This window comes from Aquarana catesbeiana, linkage group LG02 (assembly GCF_042186555.1).
Source record: "Aquarana catesbeiana isolate 2022-GZ linkage group LG02, ASM4218655v1, whole genome shotgun sequence".
Classification (NCBI taxonomy): domain Eukaryota; kingdom Metazoa; phylum Chordata; class Amphibia; order Anura; family Ranidae; genus Aquarana; species Aquarana catesbeiana.
The window spans coordinates 200,298,382-200,319,793 of record NC_133325.1 but is presented as its reverse complement, the minus strand read 5'-3'; the positions used below and the strand labels follow the sequence as shown (position 1 = coordinate 200,319,793).

General features: G+C 39.5%; 1 protein-coding gene across 6 annotated transcripts in view; it reads right to left on the bottom strand.

Annotated features, from left to right (window-relative positions):
* ENOX1 (ecto-NOX disulfide-thiol exchanger 1) overlaps positions 1–21,412 on the bottom strand; it is an 855,443-nt gene that overhangs the window by 397,188 nt on the left and 436,843 nt on the right. For all 6 annotated transcript variants that reach the window (XM_073614184.1, XM_073614181.1, XM_073614186.1 and 3 more), the window contains one exon: positions 9,037–9,089. The gene's annotated coding sequence lies outside the window, so the exon portion shown is untranslated. The remainder of the gene's footprint in view (positions 1–9,036; positions 9,090–21,412) is intronic.

The following is a 21,412-nucleotide window of genomic DNA, read 5'->3' as shown; positions in this document are numbered from 1 at the left end:
TCCCAGCCGAACTGCCTGTGTCCTGAAGACAGACAGGATAAAGGTAGCTTTCGCTTTGCTCATCCCACCTCTGGGAACAGTGGAGCCCGATGTCAGTCTCCCTCCGCGCAGCGCTCCTGGTCTGGCGGATAGCATTTTCGTTGGCATTAATCCATGCAGATACATCAGCCGCTGATTCAAAAAAATGTGCTTGGCCTCTAACCGAGATGAGGAGTCGCGCCGGGAACAGCATGGCGTATGGAGCTTGGAGTTGTTGAAGCCTCTTTTTAACGTCTGCAAATCTCGCTCTGCGGCACTGTACTTCCGCAGAGTAGTCAGGGTAAAAAGATGCGTGCTCCGTTAAATTGTATGTTGCGCTGTTCCCTTGCTTGGCGAAGTATAATTTCCATGTCTTTATAATTAAGGAGTCTGGCTAGAAGGGTACGAGGCAGATGGCCTGGTGGGAGAGGTCTGAAATATGTTACCAGCATAGCTGTTAGCTATGCAGAGTAAGAGGATTAAGGTGTCTGCAAGACAAAGTCAATGAGCTTGGTGAAAACTTTCTGCTAGCCTTACAGTACTTCTTCTGTTTGCCTTCATGGCATCTGAGCCGTCAGTTACTGAACTACTGATATAACCACCAATGAAAAAAAAATGTAAAATGGGGACTAAATGCTAAAATTAGGAAGAATTATTTCTTACCAGTCAGCAGCTTCAAAAGTGTGAAAACCTTCTGTAACCCACTGAAACGAACAGGGCAGGGTGATAACATACTTTGGGATTTAAGTGCAGCAGTGGCAGAGTGCTTAAGAAGTTAGGAGCTCATTGCCTTTCTGGCAGAATCATCCGGTATTTTTCTGTACGTTAAAGTATAACTAAAGGCAAAGTTTTGGATAGAGTGGAGAAGGATTAAAACGCTTGTCAGGCTGTATTGCTGTCTGTGCCCCCGTTAAGAATATTCACCCTCTCTATTTGTCCTGCTTACCGTTATCATTGAAAGTGAAAGAAAATACCAAATTTTGTGTTGTCCCTAGAAAAGTAATCTTTCATTGCAGACACTAGTTCTGGTGACCTGGGGGTAAGTCTCTTAGTTTGCAGGAATTTCCTCTCACTTCCTGTTTGGCTATGAGACAGGAAGGGAAGGAAAATCTCCACAATGGGACACAGATGGCAAAAAAAAAAAAAATAATGGGTTATAACTCACCTTTAATCTAAAATGAAAAGTTTTGTCTATAGTTCTACTTTAACCACTTGCCGCCCGCCCACCGTCAAATGATGGCTGGGCATTGCGGCTCTCGTTCTGGGTGGACGTCATATGACACGGAGATGCCAGTAATTGGCGCTCCTCGCCTCACACTGACAGAGTGTGAGGAGAAGAGAGCCGATCAGTGGCATCTCCTCACAGGTGACAGCTCGGTATGTAATCAGGACACTGATCATCAGTGCCCTGATTACAATTAAGTGCTCACCAGTGCCAGCAATGATTGCCCACCACTGCCAACAATCAGTGCCAACCAGTGCCCACAATTGCCACCAATCTGTGCCCACAAGTGCCAGCAATCAGTGGCTATTAGTGATGCCAGTCAGTGCTGGCTATCAGTGATGCCCATCAATGCCCATCACTGCTGCCCATCAATGCCACCCATCAATGCCGCCCATCAGTGCACCTATCTATGCCACTTATCTGTGCCACCAGTGCTGCCTATCTGTGCCCACCCATCAGTGACGCCTATCAGTGCCCATAAGTGCGGCATATTCGTGCCTCCTCATCAGTGCCACTTCATCAGCACCCATCAGTGAAGGAGAAAAATTACTTATTTACAAAATTTACTGACAAAATGTTTGGTCTTTTTTTTTTTTTTTTAGGAAAAAATAAAAAACCCAGGAGTGATTAAATACCACCAAAAGAAAGCTCTATTTGTGTGAAGAAAATGAAAACAATTTCACATGGTTACAGTATAGCATGATCGCGCAATTGTCATTCAAAGTGTGACAGCCCTGAAAGCTGAAAAATGGCCTGGGCAGGAAGGGGGTATAAGTGCCCTGTATTGAGGTGGTTAAGCACTTTTAAAGGACATAGGATGAGGATAAAAGAATGTTTCAGAGAGATCTACTGAATAACTTTTGTATTTTAGTGTACATACACTAAGTGTGCTGTGTTAAAACTCAATGCCCGCTGGCCGCCCACGACTGTTCCCCACAGTGACAGAACAGGGATCTGCCATAGTAAACAAGGCAGATCTCCATTTTGACAAGGGATCACACAGAGATCCTGTCTTTCTACTATGCAGGAAGAGGGATCTGTGTGTTCAATGTCAGTGCATATTTTTAGCACTGATCACTGTAATAAATGTCACTGGTTCCCAAAAAAATGTCAAAAATGTCAGCTAGTTGTCCGATCTGTCCGCCACAATGTCGCAGTCCCGCTAAAAATCACTGATCACCGCCATTGCCAGTAAAAAAAAAAAAAAAATAAAGCCATAAATCTTCCCCTATTTTGTAGACGCTATAACTTTTGCACAAACCAATCAATATACGCTTACTGTTTTTTTTTTTTGTTTTTTTTTACCAAAAATATGTAGCAGAATACATATTGGTCTAAATTTATGAAAAATGTATGTTTTATAGCAAAAAGTAAAAAATATAGTTTTTTTTTCAAAATTGTCAGTCTTTTTTTGTTTATAGCGAAAAAAATAAAAACCGCAGAGGTGATCAAATACCACCAAAAGAAAGCTCTATTTGTGGGGAAAAAAAGGACATACATTTTATTTAGGTAAAGCGTCGCACAGTTGCACAATTGTCAGTTAAAGCGACGCAGTGCCGTATCGCAAAAAATGGTCTGGTCAGGAAGTGGGCAAAACCTTCTGGGGCTGAAGTGGTTAAAGTGATTATCTTCTTTCTGGTTTTAAACTAAAAAAGTAGTTTGTTGCATGACAATCATCTCTCCTATATATGAAGAAAGATGTCTGCCAGGACTGAGGTCATTTAACATTATGTGAGCTATATACTGTATTTTTTGACATTCAGTCGTCAAACACAAATGACATGTATCTTATCTTTCCCCCTAGAGAGTTCTATTTAGCTCTGGCAAAAGCAATGATTTAAGTATTAGACTTATGAGTCACATTGCCAACTGTAAAAAGAGACTACTGAGGAAGTATAGATATATCTTAACTGTGAATATCTACCTACCTCAGTGACATTTTATTGGATTACTTTCCAAACACACTCTATCGTGAGTATAATTATTGTCTTTCCCTCTATATAAAAGAACACGTCTACAAAATCCTCACTCTCAGATTAGGAAATGTGAATGCTATCAAACATTGCCTTAGCATAGATGTCAAGAAATCTATCAACAGTATTAAAATGATGGCCTATCAGAATGATGGCCCTCAAAACTGGAGTCATTATTCTTGTAACCTTGACAGCATAGCAAAATTGGAACTGCAAATACAGTGATGTAAAATCTCAGAGGCAGGCATTTCATTTTATCTGTATAACATAGCAGCAGCCCACTGAATAACCAGGGCTCTGACCTGATAGCAGAGGAGCAATGGCCTCTTATAGAACTGTGCAACAAAAATGATAAAAATTGATATGCTTGTTTATTGACTTTCTTTTTATTCATACTATTTTTTTTACATACATATGTATACTGCATGATATGTATGTCTGAGTGAATACAGGTGTTGTGTGTGTGTGTATATATACAGTTGTGCCATAAGTTTACATATCCTCCAGAATTTATGATTTCTTGGCCATTTTTCAGAGAATATGAATGATAACACAAAAATATTTATTTCACTCATGGTTAGTGTTTGGCTGAAGTCATTTATTATGAATTAACTGTGTTTACTCTTTTTAAATCATAATCACAACAGAAACTACCCAAATGACCCTGATCAAAAGTTTACATACACTGGTGATTTTGGTCTGTTAACATGCACAAAAGTTGACACAAAGGGGTTTGAATGGCTATTAAAGGTAACCATCTTCACCTGTGATCTGTTTGTAATTAGTGTGTGTGTATAAAAGGTCAATGAGATTCTGGACTCACTGACTTTTCTGGATTCTGAATCATGGGGAAAGCAAAAGAATTGTCAAAAGGATCTGCGGGAAAAGGTAGTTAAACTGTATAAAACAAGAAAAGGAATATAAAAAGATATCCAAGGAATTGAGAATCCCAATCAGCAAAGTTCAAACTCTAATCAAGAAGTGGAAAATTCTTGGGGTTCTGTTGAAACCAAACCGCGGTCAGGTAGACCAACTAGAATTTCAGCCACAACTGCCAGGAAAATTGTTTGAGTTGCAAAGAAAAACCCACAAATAACTTTAGGTGAAATACAGGACTCTCTGAAAACATGTGGTGTGGCTGTTTCAAGATGGACAATAAAGAGGAACTTGAAGAAAGATGGGCTGCATGGTCGAGTGTCGCCAGAAGAAAGCCATTACTATGCAAATGCAACAAAGTATCCTGCTTACAATACGCCAAACAGCACAGAGACAAGCCTCAAACCTTCTGGCACAACGTTATTTGGAGTGATGAGATCAAAATTGAGCTTTTTGGCCACAACCATAAACACTACAATTGGAGGAGTCAACAAGGCTTATAATGAAAGGTACACAATTCCTACTGTGAAACACGGAGGTGGATCGCTGAGGTTTTGGGGATGTGTGAGCTACAAAGGCACAGGAAATTTGGTCAAAATTGATGGCAAGATGAATGCAGTATGTTATCCAAAAATACTGGAGGAACATTTGCATTCATTAGCCAGGAAGCTGCGCATGGGACGTACTTTAACATTCCAATATGACAATGATCCAAAACACAAGGCCAAGTCGACCTGTCATTGGCTACAGCAAAATAAAGTGAAGGTTCTGGAGTGGCCATCTCGGTCTCCTGACCTCAATATTATTGAGCCACTCTGGGGAGATCTCAAACATGCAGTTCATGCAAGACAGCCCAAGAATTTACAGGAACTGGAGGCTTTTTTGCCAAGAGGAATGGGCAGCTTTACCATCTGAGAAAATAAAGAGCCTCATCCACAAATACTACAAAAGACTACAAGCGGTCATTGATGTTAAAGGGGGCAATGCACAGTATTAAGAACTGGGGTATGTAAACGTTTGATCAGAGGCATTTGGGTAGTTTCTGTTGTCATTATGATTTAAAAAGAGTAAACGCAGTTGATTGATAATAAATGGCTTCAGCCAAACACTAACCATGAGTGAAAGAAAAGTTTTTGCTTTATCATTCATATTCTCTGAAAAATGGCCAAGAAATCATCAATTCAGCCAGGGTATGTAAACTTATGAGCAACACAGACACACACACACACACACCTTACCATATGTAAGTATTATATACAAAACAATTTAATATAGGTGCGTATATGTGGCGTATTTAGATATGCATTCATTTCCTTTAATATATTAACTTTATAGTAAAATAAGAGCAGCGGCTTTCCTGGCTCTCTCCCTCCTCATTGGTTCAGACTTCAGACACCCTGCAGCAATAGCCACTTTCTTCCACTACTGTCAAACACAGCCAGTGAAGAGGGAGTGGGGGTGGGGCCGAACTATCTTATACGCCACATATACTAAATAATATTTGTGTTGAATACTTACATATGGCGGTATATATATATATATATATAGCGAGAGAGAGCAGGGCTTGCTATGGGCGTGCATGGCAGGGGGGAGGAGCCAGGAGTGCCGGCGGGGGATCTGAGTAGAGGAGGATCAGGGCTGCTCTGTGCAATAGTTTACCAAGTGCACATTTTCCTGCATTAAGGAGAGCTATGTTAACGCAGCTCATTTATTTGAAAAGGCTGACAGTGCAGCTCAACACATAAAAAAACCTGTACCTGCACAATTTTTGGCAATGCACGGTGTGGGGTTGATTTACTAAAGGTGAATAGACTCCTCCAGAGCTTAGTAAATGAGGGAGAGATCTGCTGACTTCCATCATCCAATCATGTGCCAGCAAAAAAGTTTTTTTTTTTTTTCTTGCATGTGATTGGATATTCTTTGTAAAGTGAAGCTTTACCTCATTTACTAAGATCCGGAGCAACTGCCTTTAGTAAATAAACTCCTATGTGTCTTGTGGTTTACTGCAGTGCAGATGCATTGGCAGCTATTGTATGAGTGCATCAGGGTGCCATTCTAAAGCCGGCTACACATTACACAATGTTATTGTACAATTTTCCTTTAGATTTACCAAAACCATATAATATTACGTCAAACCTAAACAATTTCAAATTGTATGCAATCAGATAGGCCCTTGCACTTCATAGTTGAAGGTAAATCTAAAGAAAATTGAACAAAAAAAATTGTATAATGTGTAGCCAGCATAAATAAATGGCACTGCAACATCTATAGCTTCATGCTATTAAAATGCAACCACAACACAAGTATAAAGCCAGCCTAAAGCTTAGGTGAAGGCCAGTAAAGATTGGATGATTACAATGAAACTCACATATGATCACTGTAACCAAAGCTTTGTGCTGGTTGGAACAACAACAAAAAAATAGCACACCAAGAGCAACACAAAGAGACAAAAGAAGATATTTCCAGTAAAACATAGGCTACTGTGTACTATCTGTAATAATGTGGCAAAAGGGATATCTTGGGCTGCCCTGTTCGCCATCATGGACTACCCTGGCTCCTGTTGTAACTATCGGACATTTTAGTCCAAAGAATGATCTTATTTGGTCAGCTTGTGTTTTTCCCCTGACCCCCTAGCTCATTGTTGATTTTGAGCACAGTTTTGTTTAATTTGTTTAGATTTTTTATGTTTTTTGGTCACGGAACGTTACTATAGTTCTACTTCACTGTATGCAATTCCTAAGAGCTTTTGATGATGTTTGGCATCTGCAACCATTACATAGACATGGATACAAGAGTTTGTCTGCTCCACGAGGACACTCTGACCCATGCGTCAGATTTCATTGCATCTACTATCCCCTAGCCCTAATTAAAATAATAACCCATAATGTACAGGGTTTTAACTTTCCCCAAAAGCGCAAAAATGCATTTTATCATTAAAAAAGTCTAGGGGCTGATATTCTCTTACTACAAGAGACTAATTTCTCTGTCTCCAATCACCCTTAATTTTTTGACAAGGCCTTCAAACAATTTTATTGCACAGCTCATTCTGCTAAGTCCCATGGAGTAGCTTTATTCAAACAGAACTCTTTGATGTTTGACATCCTCTATGTGTATAAAGATATAATATACTTCAGGGGACTATACAGGGTGTGCCACCTCCATAGCCTCTGTATATGCCCCGAACGAGGCCCAAGATTTTCCTAAATTGGTAGTTAGCTCTCTAAACTTGATGCAACGCATAGATGCCTGGCACGCGCACAATATAGGTTCCAGGTCATATACTTTTAATTCTAACCACGATAGTTATGCCTGCCTGGACTATATTTTTTGCACCCCCATCGTATTAGCCGATTCTTTTGCTGCAGAGATTCACGTTTGCCCCTGGTCTGATTACCATATGGTTGCCTTTTCCACAGCAAGAATCGGCTTTAAACCCATGACATAAGTCTCCAGGTATAACGATTCACTGCTCACAGACCCCACAACGATGTAGTCTCTCGCTAAACATACGGACAACTACTTTATAGAGAGCTCACTCCCTGACACGCCCCTCCACACTGTGGACTGCCCATAAGACAGTAATGCATGGCCATTTCATTAATTTAGCAGCAAACAAGCATTAAGCTAAGTTGGCTGTTAGAGTCTTTCCAGACCATATCTGGTCTAGCAGTAAACCTGGCTAAATGCAGTTATGCCTATCAACATACCGAATGATCTGGTAACCACTTTACAACATTTTGCTTTTACATGGTGCAACCAATCTTTTTGCTACCTAGGAATTCCACCATAATTATCACCCAATAGACGCTCACATCAGATCCCTTTTAAAAACTTGGGCTATTTATCGCATTTCCTTTTTAGGCAGAGTTACAGCCATAAAAATGGCAATCTTACCCAAAATACTTTTCTTTTTCAGAACCTTGCCCATTTATGTTTTTAATTCTTATATTGAGTCTCTTCCGAGAGACGTCAACAAATGTATATGGCACTCTAAATAAACAGGATTCAATAAGTCTCTGTTGTATAGACCCCAATCTCTGGGAGGTATCGGCCACCCAGATTTATGGCGTTACTATTTAGCAGCAAGACTTGCTCAAACCGCTCAGTGGCATGCCACACTCTTTTCGTAGCCATTCATTGGATGACTGCACTAAACTGGCGTTCCTCCACCATATCCTGGTCACAAGAGTTGACCAGGATGGAGATGATCAAACTGACAAAACAAATTCGCCATACCTTGTATGATTCTATGCATCTCTTTGACAGGAAATGGGAGCAATGGGACAACCCTTTTTGGTAAATCATTTCAATATTAGTATGTAATGGATCTGCACTGGTCCCGATGCTGAAACATTTAACTCAAATTTACTCTTTATCTATCTTAACCTTTTGTTTTTCCGTTATGTATCACATTATACCTTTTACAAGGTTAACAAATTCCTTATTCGTAATTCCATTTTATATGGAACATTTCTGTGTTTCGATGTTCATATACAATATACATGCATATCACAACCTGTATGTAATCAAAAAAAAAAAAAAAGGGATATCTTGTATTTACAATAATAACATTATTGCATATTATCTTTAGATTCTTTGTTTTCTCCTGTTCATTTTACAATATGTCATCTGTTTTGATGGATGGCTTTGTTGAACAGACACATAGGATTACGACTTTAAGGGCTCCGTGTGTTCTAAGTACAGGTTAATCAGCTATCTGAATACATTAAAACACAAAACGCACAGCCTGCTTATTATTAATCATTATTCATGTATGAAAGTTAGAGAGAGTAGACACCATTCTATAGGTACATGGGGCCTCCTGTATAATATAGCTGCTCTAAAATGCAAATGCATGTCCTGTGAATATTCATTATAAAACAGTTTTTCAGAAGCATTTAAAAAGCAAATGCTTAACTCCTCATGAGTCAGTTTATCACTTGCCTGTGCAAATACTCAGAAGTTAAATTCTTTCTTCAGTGCCGAAGTCAAGGAAGCTGAAAGAAACAATAAGTACATTAATACCATAAATTAGGAGATTGTTTTACTACAAATCACACGTTTTAAAGGATTAACAGACTAGAAGCATAAAGACAAAAACGCATAAAAAAGTCTATACAATGGATATTGTATAATTTTGCATAACTTTTTATATGAAAAACAAAGAATCTATAAGCTTCTTAGAAAACAAATTTCAGAAAGCAAGAATTACATAGTGCTAACTTTTACTACTAGCATTAATAGTTAATCAGGTTGTCTGCTCCAACTGTCACAGTATTAAAGTAGATATAAACTCTGACTAACATTTCGTTTGCTAAACACTACATATCAAACAATTTCCATTTTTTTTTTGCCCTTTGTTGTATACATCTGGGCTATCCTGCCAGGATGCTTTTACTGCGGACCACCAATCATAAGTAACCATAGTATCCCCTGCCCTGCAGCCATTTGTATACACACACCCCCATCCCGTATAAGTGCAGCAGTGGGGAGGGGAATGCTTGGCGGTCCGCAGTGACAGCTTCCTGGCAGAATAGCTTAGGTGTGTTCAGACTAGTATCTGAACATCCCTGAGCTAATCCCTAATTAAAAGTTGAAATGAACACTCCATCAAAATCTCATATAGCCGGATGACAATGCAGGCGGACAACTGGGAGACAGGGACAACAAGATGTTATCCTATAACAGGAAGCACCTGAACAAGGAACATCATGGCAGGATCACTAATTAGTATTCTAATGAATGCTGTAGATTCAAAATTATTAAAAAAGATGTTAAAAAACATATACTAGATATAAGCAATTGGGTTTACATCTACTTTAACTTTAAGAACACGATGGAGTCTGATGGAGACGCTCACCCCTACCTTTTCTTTTTTTTTTTTTTTTAACTGTGGCTACAATTGAAAAGCACCTACTCTACTGTATGTCTATAATTACACATTATTTGGGCAATTAATATTTGATAGCCCAGTGTGTCCATGAAATGGCTTCATAATACACAACATAACTATCTACACAAAATTACCAATTGTACACATATAGCTAATGCGTAGTAATGAAAAAAAAAAAAAAAAAAAACACAATTTGCCCATTAATCCTATTCAGGTTTCTAATGAATAGGACTAGCAGCCATTTTGGATAGAGTGTCCCACTGGGGAGATCTCTCTTCACTTCCTGTCCCATAGCCAAACCAGGAAATGAGAGTTGTCACCAGGTGTTTCCATTAAAAGATTTCCCCTCTACTCCTGTTTTGGGGACAACTCAAATTTGGGATGCTGTTTCACTCTCAGTGATAATGGTCATCAGGTTAAGAAGAGAGTGTGCATCTCTTTCAGGGGGTCACAGACAGCATTGTCTGATAGGTGTTGCAATCCATCTCCACACCATCCAAGACTGAAAAAAAAAGTTTTGCCTTCATGTTTGCAGTCTAAAATGCTCTTCGAAACCTTTACATGAATAAAGCCTTTAACTTATCCTATAAAAGCATGGCAAACCAATTAGCTGTGGATAGAAAGACATTTGGCTTTATACACACTGTGTGCAAAATTATTATAAGTAGTATTTTTGAGGAATAATTTCATTATTAAACAACTACAGTTCTCTCGGTCAATCCAAAATATTAAAGTGTATATTAACCCCCCCGAAAAAAAAAATGGATCCTGCTCCTTTAAAGCATGTCATATGACACAGTGCTTGTGCTGTGTCATTTGGACCCCTGTAACACCTAAAAAAACCTGTCTGATCCTGCCAGTTTCTCCCCTCCGCTATGTAAACTGACCACAGTAATCATGGCTACTGAGCCCTGATACCGTGGTCAGTTTGCGTGCCTCCGTCATCCGCAGCCCTGCTGTCTCACCTCTCTGCTCATGTCCTCCTCCCCCCTCCCCGCTGCTCTGTATCCTATGGATATGTCCCCCTGTGTGTGTGTTGTTTAAAAAAAAAAAGCCGTACATACCTTATCTGTGAGCACTGATTAATGGTCACGTGACGCACCGGATCTCTCCTCCTCCTCCCCTCCAGACTGACGTCAGCGGGGGAATCTTGGCTCCTCCCGTTGCATCTGTCAGACAGGGAAAGGTGAGATGTGGCCTGTCACGTGACCGCTGATCAGCGCTCACAGATAAGGTATATATGGCTTTTTTTTTATACAACACACACGGGGACATCATTAGGAGACCAAGCGGATTATATAAAGTAAATAATGGGGGTTAACAAACCCTTAAATAAACCTCAAACCTGAATATTTAAGAAAGTAAAAAAGTGAAGTTTTGGCTTTCTTAGGAGAATATCTATGTGTGCAGAATTATTGGGCAACTTAGTATACAGAATTATTATGCAACTAAATGAGAAACTATGATTTTCCCATCTTACTTGTTTATTTTCATCTGTTAGAGAGAATAGTAAACAAACAATTTACAAATAAACATTTTTGACATGAAAAAAAAAAAAAAATCAGTGACCAATATAGTCACCCTTCTTTTCAATAACAGTCATAAGCCTTCCGTTCATGTAGTCTGTCAGTTTCTTGGTCTTTTTGTGCAACAGCAACCACAGCCTCCCAGACATTGTTTCGGAGAGGTGTACTATTTTCCTTCACCATAAATCTCCCATTTAGGAAGGGCCCTCAATAGGGTTTAAGTCAGGTAAGGAAGAGGGCCATGTCATTATTCTTTCATCTTTAAGGGCTTTACTGGCTAGCCATGCAGTTGAGTACTTTGATGCATGTGATGGAGCATTGTCCTGCATTAATATCATGGTCTTCTTGAAAGATGAACACTTTTTCCTGTACCACTGCTTGAAGCAAATGTCTTCTAAAAACTGGCAGTAGGTTTGGGAGTTGATTTTGAGTCCATCTTCAACCCAAAAAAGGTCCAACTAGCTAATCTTCATTAATACAAGCCCATACCAGTACCCCGCCTCCACCTTGCTGGTGTCTGAGTCAAAGTGGAGCTTTGTGCCAGTTACTGATCCAGCCACGGGCCCATCCATCTGGTTCCGTCAAGTGTCCTCCTCAGCTCATCAGTCCATAAAACCTTTGAAAAATCTGTCTTCAGATATTTCTTGGCCCAGTCTTGACATTTTAACATATATTTGTCTTGTTCAGTGGCGGTCGGTTTTCGGCCTTCCTTACCTTGGCCATATCTCTGAACACTGAACACCTTGTGCTTCTGGGAACTCCAGGTAGGTTGCAGTTCTGGAATATGACAGCACTGGTTAATGGGTCCCTGGTAGCTTCACGTTTGATTCTTCTCAAATCTGGCAGTTAATTTGCGTCTTTTTCTCAACACGTTTCTTGCGACCCTGTTGACTATTTGCAACAAAATCTTTGATGGTTCTGTGATCACGCCCCAATATCTTAGCAGTTTCAAGAGTGCTACATCTCTCTGAAAGCTTTTACAATTTTTGACTTTTCAGAGTCAGTTAAATCTCTTTTTTGGGCCATTTTGCCTGAGGAAAAGAAGCTGCCTATTAATTATACACACTTTGATATAGGGTGTTGATCTCCTTAGGCCACACCCTCCCTCATTACACCAATACACATGATCTGATATGCTTAAATCCAATAGGCATTCAAGTTTATAAAGATTGCAGTTGGACAATATGCATAAAAATGATGATTTGGTCAAAATACGCACTTGCCTAATAATTGTGCACACTGTATTTGTTTTGCATAGTGAAAAGTAGGTACTGAGTGTCATACAGCAAGTCTTTTCATGAAGGCCTCACATATCTTTCTCTCTCATACAGGTACAGATTATTGTTATCTGGGGCGGCTGGGTGAAGTACCTAGAAAATAATATCTGAAATGTTATCTATTTTGTTCATTTCCTTCAGTTTATAGCATCTCACAAGCAGTGACTTCCACAGATCCTGTTATGTATAAAGTAATCATGCAGTCTTTTGTGCACAATGTTAATATTTACTGTATACTTATCTTGGTCAGCATTGTAGACTAACAATTTAAAATAAAACAGAACAGGTCCAAGACTGTGTTTTAGATTACACTGCTAAATGAATAATAAACTAAAAAAAATTGTATCTCCCCTAAATTTGTATGGCCTGTGTCAGCAGGCTTTTGTTAGCTTCCAAACTGCTTATCTTCCCATACAAGTTAATGGGAATGTAAAAGCAGCTTGATACAGTTTAGGAGGTCAAATGCAAGTTAGGAGGTCAGCTCTACCTGTCAAGAAACTGTGATTGATCTCAGAAGCAACTGATCTTGCAAACTGAATACATCTCAAAGAGAGCTGCATTTGCCAACTAACACAGAACATAAAAGAGAGCCTTTGGGATAGGGGAATAACCAAGCTAAGCTTGCCGCTACATTGCAGGTACCACAAAACGCCTGTTCTTTTTACCGTAGTTCTAGTTGCTGGGATCCACTGCTAAATTTTGACTGTGTATGTTAAAAAATGGCAAAAGGCTAAGAAAGATTCAAGAAACAAGCTGACAGTGCTTGGTCTTGACATTTGGTCACTCAGGCCCTGCACAATGAATTGTGGAAAGCAGGTAGACTGTACATGTGTCTGCTATGACTGAAACCCCCAAGTATTAGTAGGGCTTTACTAGTGGATCCCAGAAGCAGAACAATTTGGTGCCTGGAGCAGGCCACACATCAGGGACACATGGGCAACGCGCCCCCCCCCCGGGAATCCATGCACCCGGTCCCCTAATCTACATGCGGGGCGCCGGATGCATGGATTTCTATGGATTTTTTTTATTTTTTAGAAGCACATAATTAGAGCCAGTGGCTCTAATTGACTTCAAAAAGGGTGGGCTCAGGGCGCAGAGTTGTGAATGGTGTGTGGTGGCATGCTCAGGGGTGGTTAGTGTGAAGCGCCGATGGAGCACGCCGCCACTGCCTGCTATGCAAAATAGGTTTTGCTTATTACCCCCTCATATTGAACTTGTTTCCTGGGCCTATGTTGAATCATTTGTGTTTTAACAGCTCCCAGGTAAATCGGGTTTAAGTGCTCACATAAAATTATTCTCTGTGGTGTGCATGTGCAAGTATTAAATTACCCTGGGCCATCTAATCAAGATCAACCATGATGCCGAACCTGGAAGGCAATCAGGCAAAGATGTTGATGCCAGTGATGAAGCTCGTTGACGTCACATCCCTGAAGGGGAGGGGAGAATAGGAGAGTTTTGTTCCACTTCAAGAAAAGGAAGAATATTGGTAAAGGTTGGGATTGGGTTACTTCACATTTACTGTTCGTGTAGGGGTCAGGGGTTTATTTTAAAGTAAACCTGTGCTGAGAGAAACATGTAGGATGCCTTTGCTGACCTGAAAATGCTAGTTGACTGGTTGTCATGTAGAAGAACTTCAGTTATTTCTGAGTCATTGACCTGAAACAAACACGCAGGTCAGGAATTCCGACTGTTTTCTACATAATTGTTTCAGGTCAATTATTTACATTAAAGCCAGAGGATCACCATTTTGGTCTAGCAACTAACCTTTCAGACAATGGCTGCTCCCAGTTTTCTCTCAGCACAGGTTTCTTTTAGGGCACTTTCACACTGAGGCAGTGGGGGTGCCGCTAGCGCCCGATTAAGGGGTTAATAGCGCCTGTGTAGCGCCGCTCCTGAAGTGCTTTGTAGGCACTTCGGCAGCACCGCCCACTGATTTCCATGGGCAGGGGAGCTTTAGGAGCAGTGTATACACTGCTCCTAAAGCGCCCCAAAAATGCTGCTTGCAGGACTTTTTTTTAACATCCCGCAAGGGCACCGCTCCAGTGTGAAAGCACCTAGGCTTTCACACTGGAGTGACAGGAGAGGCGCCTGTAAAGCACCTCAGTGTGAAAGTAGCCTTAAACTTAAAGATTTAGTGTTAGGCTTGGGTTAATGTTCAGGGTTAAGTTTTGTGATGTTTACATGTTCAGTAATGAAAGCTCTGCATCCAAATGTACTGTATGTCTCCAATTTACAAGCCGACCTCAGTGCACTGTCTAATTGGGCGACACTGTGGCAGATGAGGTTTAATGTTGAGAAATGTAAAGTTATGCACTTGGGGGCTAAGAATATGCATGCATCATACATACTAGGGGAGTACAACTAGGGGAATCCGTGGTGGAGAAGGATCTGGGGGTTTTGGTAGATCATAAGCTCAATAATTGCATGCAATGCCAAGCTGTGGTTTCCAAAGCAAGCAAAGTCCTTTCTTTATTAAGAGAGGTATGGACTCCAGAGAGAGAGATAATTTTGCCCTTGTTCAATTCATTAATAAGACCTCATCTAGAATATGCAGTTCAGTTTTGGGCACCAGTTCTCAAAAAGGATATCGGGGAACTGGAGAAAGTGCAGAGAAGGGCAACCAAACTGATAAGAGGCATGGAGGAGCTCAGCTATGAGGAAAGATTAGAGGAGCTGAATTTATTCGCTCTTGAGAAGAGGAGAATAAGAGGGGATATGGTCAACATGTTCAAATATATAAGGGGTCCATATAGTGAACTTGGTGTTGAGTTATTCTCTTTACGGTCAACCCAGAGGACACGGGGGCACACTTTACGTCTAGAGGAAAAGAGATTTCATCTCCAAATACGCAAAGGTTTCTTCACAGTAAGAGCTGTGAAAATGTGGAATAGACTCCCTCCAGAGGTGGTTCTGGCCAGCTCAGTAGATTGCTTTAAGAAAGGCCTGGATACTTGCCTAAATGTACATAATATAACTGGGTAATAACATTTATAGGTGAAGTTGATCTAGGGAAAATCTGATTGCCTCTTGGGAGGAAGGAATTTTTTACCCTGCTGTAGCAAATTGGAGCATGCTCTGCTGTGGTTATTGGCTTCCTCTGGATCAACTGAGGGTATAAAATTGGGTATATTGGATTGTACGATATTTTTAATTTTATTTATTGTTTTTAAGGTTGAACTGGATGGACTTGTGTCTTTTTTCAACCTGACTAACTATGTAACTATGTATGGTACCTGCACTCAGCGTCAAAAAATGATATACTGCTACGCATGCATATGTGTTGGATTGTGCGGCACTGAGCAAAGTGCCAATAGGTAATAACATCTCTCATACTACCCCCAAGATCTATTAAGCACAAAACTCTCAGATATCCACAAGGCACATAAGATGCTCACAAGTGTGAAACTTAGTAAATGTCCACTAAGTTCCTTTTCACATAGTCTTCTTTTAGGAAATAAAACCAATACCGCATGACATCCACATTTAACCTAAATTTATGAGGTACATTAGCTCAAAGCAGAAACGTCTAAAAATATAGACTTTCATCTACATTTATGAATGTGAGAAAATCATATTTTAAAAATTGGATATGCATATTCATTTTCCTCTTTAAAGACCTTTCCCCATCATTTCTCCCACTCAGACAGAACAGCATGCAGTTGATAAAGTGTTTGCTGGCCTTCAAAAAGTAATGATATCAACTGTAAAAAGATTACTATCTCTGGTAAATGGACATTTTCCCAGTGCCTGCTCAACGTGATCACAGCCAAATCACATTACTTTATTTTTCAATGTTTCACAAAGGAGCTCAGGGTATGGATGTTTGCTGTTAATTATTCATAAAACTGTATACAATGAAAAATCAGCGCTTCTGATTATCTCAGAACTACATGACTCATTTAATGGCACTGTACAACTATAATTATGAGAGTCTTTTCTTTCCATTACTTCTAAAATTTTCATTGGAAAAGGGTACACGAACCCCATTCATTCTTGGCTTCATTAGCAACATATAAACACAACTGCAAAAAAACGCTTACTAGGTAGGGTAAGCAAACCCTACCTAAAAAGTATCAGTAATAATATTATACTATGATTACCGGTATATAATTATTATTATACTAGTATTATAATACTTACGTATAAGTGATACATAATGTATCAGTAAACCCAAAAATGGTATCCTCACTATTGCCACAAAGCTTCTTCCCCTTACTATGTGTGCTTTTCATTTCCATTTAAAATAGATCACTAAATATTAAATACCTGTTGACCTTGGCCGTTCCAAACACTTCCTTATTGCAAGTGGCAATGGCAGCTGATCCTGAGTCTACAGCACTGCCACTCTTTCTGCCCATACTCACTATTGAGGAAGCTGTGCACTCACCACATCTAGCCATCCCACATGACACTCATGAATGTAGGATGTCTCCAGCAGATTGATTGACAGGGTAGGAAAGGAACTGCCAGTCTGCTTAATCTCCACCAGTGTGAAAATCATAAGTATTGCATTTATTTTATTTAATTGGTCATTTACAATGACTGAGCTTCAATGCTACTAACACACTATTTGGTACTGTCAGTAAAATGTTTTTTGTTAGGTGGAGGAAAAGAGGAAAAAAACAAGCATAAGAAGAAGAAGAAAAAAAAAGGGCAAGAGGAAAGAAAGAGCGCAAGAGGAAAAAAAAAAGGAGGACAAGAGGGAAAAAAAAAAGGAGGGCAAGAGGAAAAAAAAAAAGGAGGGCAAGAGGAAAAAAAAAGGGGGGCAAGAGGTAAAAAAAAAGGAGGGCAAGAGAAAAAAAAAGTAGGGCAAGAGAAGAAAAAAAACAAAAGCGGGCAAGAGGAAAAAAACAAAAGAGGGCAAGAGGAAAAAAAACACAAGAGGGCAAGAGGAAAAAAAACACAAGAGGGCAAGAGGAAAAAACCACAAGAGGGCAAGAGGAAAAAACCACAAGAGGGCAAGAGGAAAAAACCACAAGAGGGCAAGACGAACAAAAAAGAGAGCAAGATGAACAAAAAGGAAGGAAACATGAACAAAAAAACAGGGCAAAATAAAAAAAAACACAGGGCAAGAGGAAAAGTGGGCAAGGGGGGAAAAAAAGAGGGCAAGAGGAAACAAAATGAGGGCAAGAGGAAAAAAACTAAAGAGAACAAGAAAAGAGGGCCAGAGGTTAAAAAAAAAAAGAGGGCAAGAAGAAAAAAAACAAGAATGCAAGATGAAACAAAAATGGGACAAAAAGAAAAAAGGGGAAAAAAAAGAGGGCAAAAAGGAAAACAAAAACAAAAAAGGAGGGCAAAGGATAAAAAGGGCAAGAGGAAAAAAAGAGAGGATAAAAGGAAAAAAAAGGAGGGCAAGAGAAAAAAATGTTTTATTTTTTTTAAAACCACACATGACTGCAGGAGCACCACTTGGCTCTGTGCAGCCCTGTGAAAAGGGTAGAAAAAAAGTCCAAAAATGATGTCAGATAGATGTGTCACATGCTGTCTCTGAGCTCCACTCACCAACTGCTCGTTGTGGTGGATGGATAAAATGGGGAACATCACATGATCACAACATACAAAGAGCCATCAATATATTTCACATTATCAAAAAAGGAAATTTATAGAAAGCTATATTAAGGGTTTTATTAACAGTACATATGCCTGAACTTGATCCAATGGGTTTACATACACTTTAATATTAATCAAATCTAATCAGAAGTGTCCCTAAGTGAACTTTATGTAGTTTTTAGGGGATTCTTTACCTAAAATTAAAATTAGGCCAATTATTCCCCTTATTCCCTTGTGACCATCAATGTATGCTCCCCCACATCTTTTTCCAGGTGCATAATAGTACAGTATACCACCAGTTCAAGTGCAGTGACATGATTTGTATCAATGCTAAATAGGTTTAGCTTCATTGTCTGGGAACAACTATGCAGCGGTGGAGTTAAAGTCTAGCAGTATCCATCTGAGGCTTCTCAGTCAGATATTTTAGACACATAGGGGTTGGTTTACTAAAGCCAGAGAGGGCAAAATTTGTCACAATTCTGCAGAGAAACCAATCAGCTTCCAGGTTTTATTTCTAAAGCTTGAACAAGCTGAGGTTAGAAACTGGTTGGTTTCTCTGCAGAATTTTGACAATTTTTTCCCTCTCTAACTTTAGTATATAAACCCCATAGCTAACTTGGCTAAACAAAGGCATATGTCTATCAAGTGCAGACAAAGCTTCTTTGTAAAACGTTCCCTTTGAAGCAGTCCTGCTTACAGGAACATGCAGAATCTGACATTTAGCTCTAGTCCTTCATTATCAGGTGGAGGATTAGCACACAGTGCTGCAATAGATACTATTTTGTCATCTGGATAGCCAGCTGTACTAATGTGAATATAAGTGACAGACAACCTAATAGCCAAAAGATATAGTGATATACTGCCTTGTACTTCTCCTAAGCAGAAGGTTAACGGCCCTGTGCTACTTTCTCTTATAGCCTTTTCTCACTTCTTCTCTAATAGGTTTCAGGCTCAGTGCAATGTCAAGGCACATTTTCAAGAATGAGGACATATTTTATACTGCTGACAGGCTGCTTAGCTCTTGGATGCTTGTAATCATTTTCCAACATATTTACTTTTAGGTGAATACACAGTGATCAATTCTTTATACTCATACGATGATAACACTAAACATGACCTACACACTAATACATAAATGAATCTTCATTTACTTAAATAGTAGGTCTTCACGTGGAGAATGTAAGGAATCTTTTGAGTAGAATTTACTCTATGACATACACACTTCAGTATATCGCTAAAAAATACAGACTATTATATTAGCCAGACCCTAGGCAAGAGATTAAAGTAAAAATATACCAAGAGAGTAGAAGGCTGACATCAATGGTCTTTATGTCTTAAAAATCCTGGTTGCCTGGGTGACAAGGTGGATCAATATTTCTATTACTTTCAGATTCGTCAATACAGAATAATTATGCAGATCAGGAGTTCTGAAATCATTCTAAGTTTCTACATGTTCCAGATCAATAAGTCCACTTATCAACATTCCACTGGATCAGCATGATGGCCAGGGAGGTGGTCAGCAATGGCGGTCTCCATGTCTCTTTCAGTACTGGTGCTAGTGGAAAATCAGCAGCAATGGGTTTTTTTGTCTTTTTTTGTGGCTAGAAGAAAGTGGTCTCTGTCCCTGTTGGGGAGATGTACCCTTGCTCTCTGTTTTGGTGACAGGAAGTCACCAAGACAGGAAAGAGGCATTCTCCAATGAGGGCAGAGAAGACAATAAAGACACATTTTAACCACTTGCCTACTTGGGCACTTTCACCCCCCTTCCGACCCAGGCCAATTGTCAGCTTTCAGCGCTGTCGCACTCTGAATGACAATTACGCGGTCATGCAACACTTGCAACACAATTGAAATGTATATCATTTTTTTGAGACAGGGCTTTTTGCTATTTTGCTAAACGAAAAAAATACCTAAAAAATTGGAAAAAAAAAAAGTTTTCTTTTTTCTGGTTATAAAATTTTTCAAATAAGACATTTTTCTTCTTCACTGATGAACACGGATGAGGCTGCACTGATGGGAGCTGATATGCTGCACTTATGGACACTGATTGGCATTGATGGGGCTGCACTGATGATCAATGCCCTGATTATCAGTGTAAATGTCCTCTGTCACAGGATAGCTGGTTATCAGCTTTCCTTTCCTCACACAGTGACAGTACTAAGGAAAAGAAATGCTGATAACCGGTATTTGTTTACATGTGATGAGCTGTGATTGGACACAACTGATCACATGGTAAAGGGCCTCTGTAATTGGCCCTTTACCTCGATCTGTGACAAGCTGTGTCCGAAGGACACAGTAATCACAGAGTGCGCCTGATGTGTGACTTAAAGTGGGAACCAAAGACTCCCATTAGGATCTGCGTTCAACATTTACAAACTAGAGTTGAATGCTATTTGCTGAAAGCTCTGCAAATGCCTTTTCAAAGCTTGCTGTTCACACTACTCTTATACAAGCTGAGACTTGTGTAAAACAGGCCTTACATAAGTATCAGACAGTAAACATATTTTTTTCTTAAAACAATTCTTCATCTCTTCATAAGACATGGTTATAAAAGCATTTTCCACACAAAGCTGTGATTTGGAAAAAAAAACTATAATTGTAAGACATATAAATATCATAAGGAAAGTTAGATTTTTTGGAAATGGACTTTACAAAGTACAGTAAAACCTTGGATTGCGAGCAATTCCTTGTGGAAACATGCTTGTAATCCAAAGCACTTGTATATCAAAGTGAATTTCCCCATAAGAAATTAATGGAAACTCAAATGATTTGTTTCACAACCATTTAATCATAAGTCCTTCAGTTTATAGTCCATATAGAAAGATTATAGCAATGTGATTGGTTGTGTAACCATAAAATGTCCATCCACAAATGGAAACCTCCACAAGGGGATTAGAAGCAAAATCCAACGGGAGCTACAGAGTATAAAAGAGGAGAGAGGCGACTCTAAGTGTAGCAATATGGTTACATTTAACCACTTGCTTACTGGGCACTTAAAACCCCCTCCTGTCCAGACCAATTTTCAGCTTTTAGCGCTGTCGCATTTTGAATGACAATTGCGCGGTCATACAACA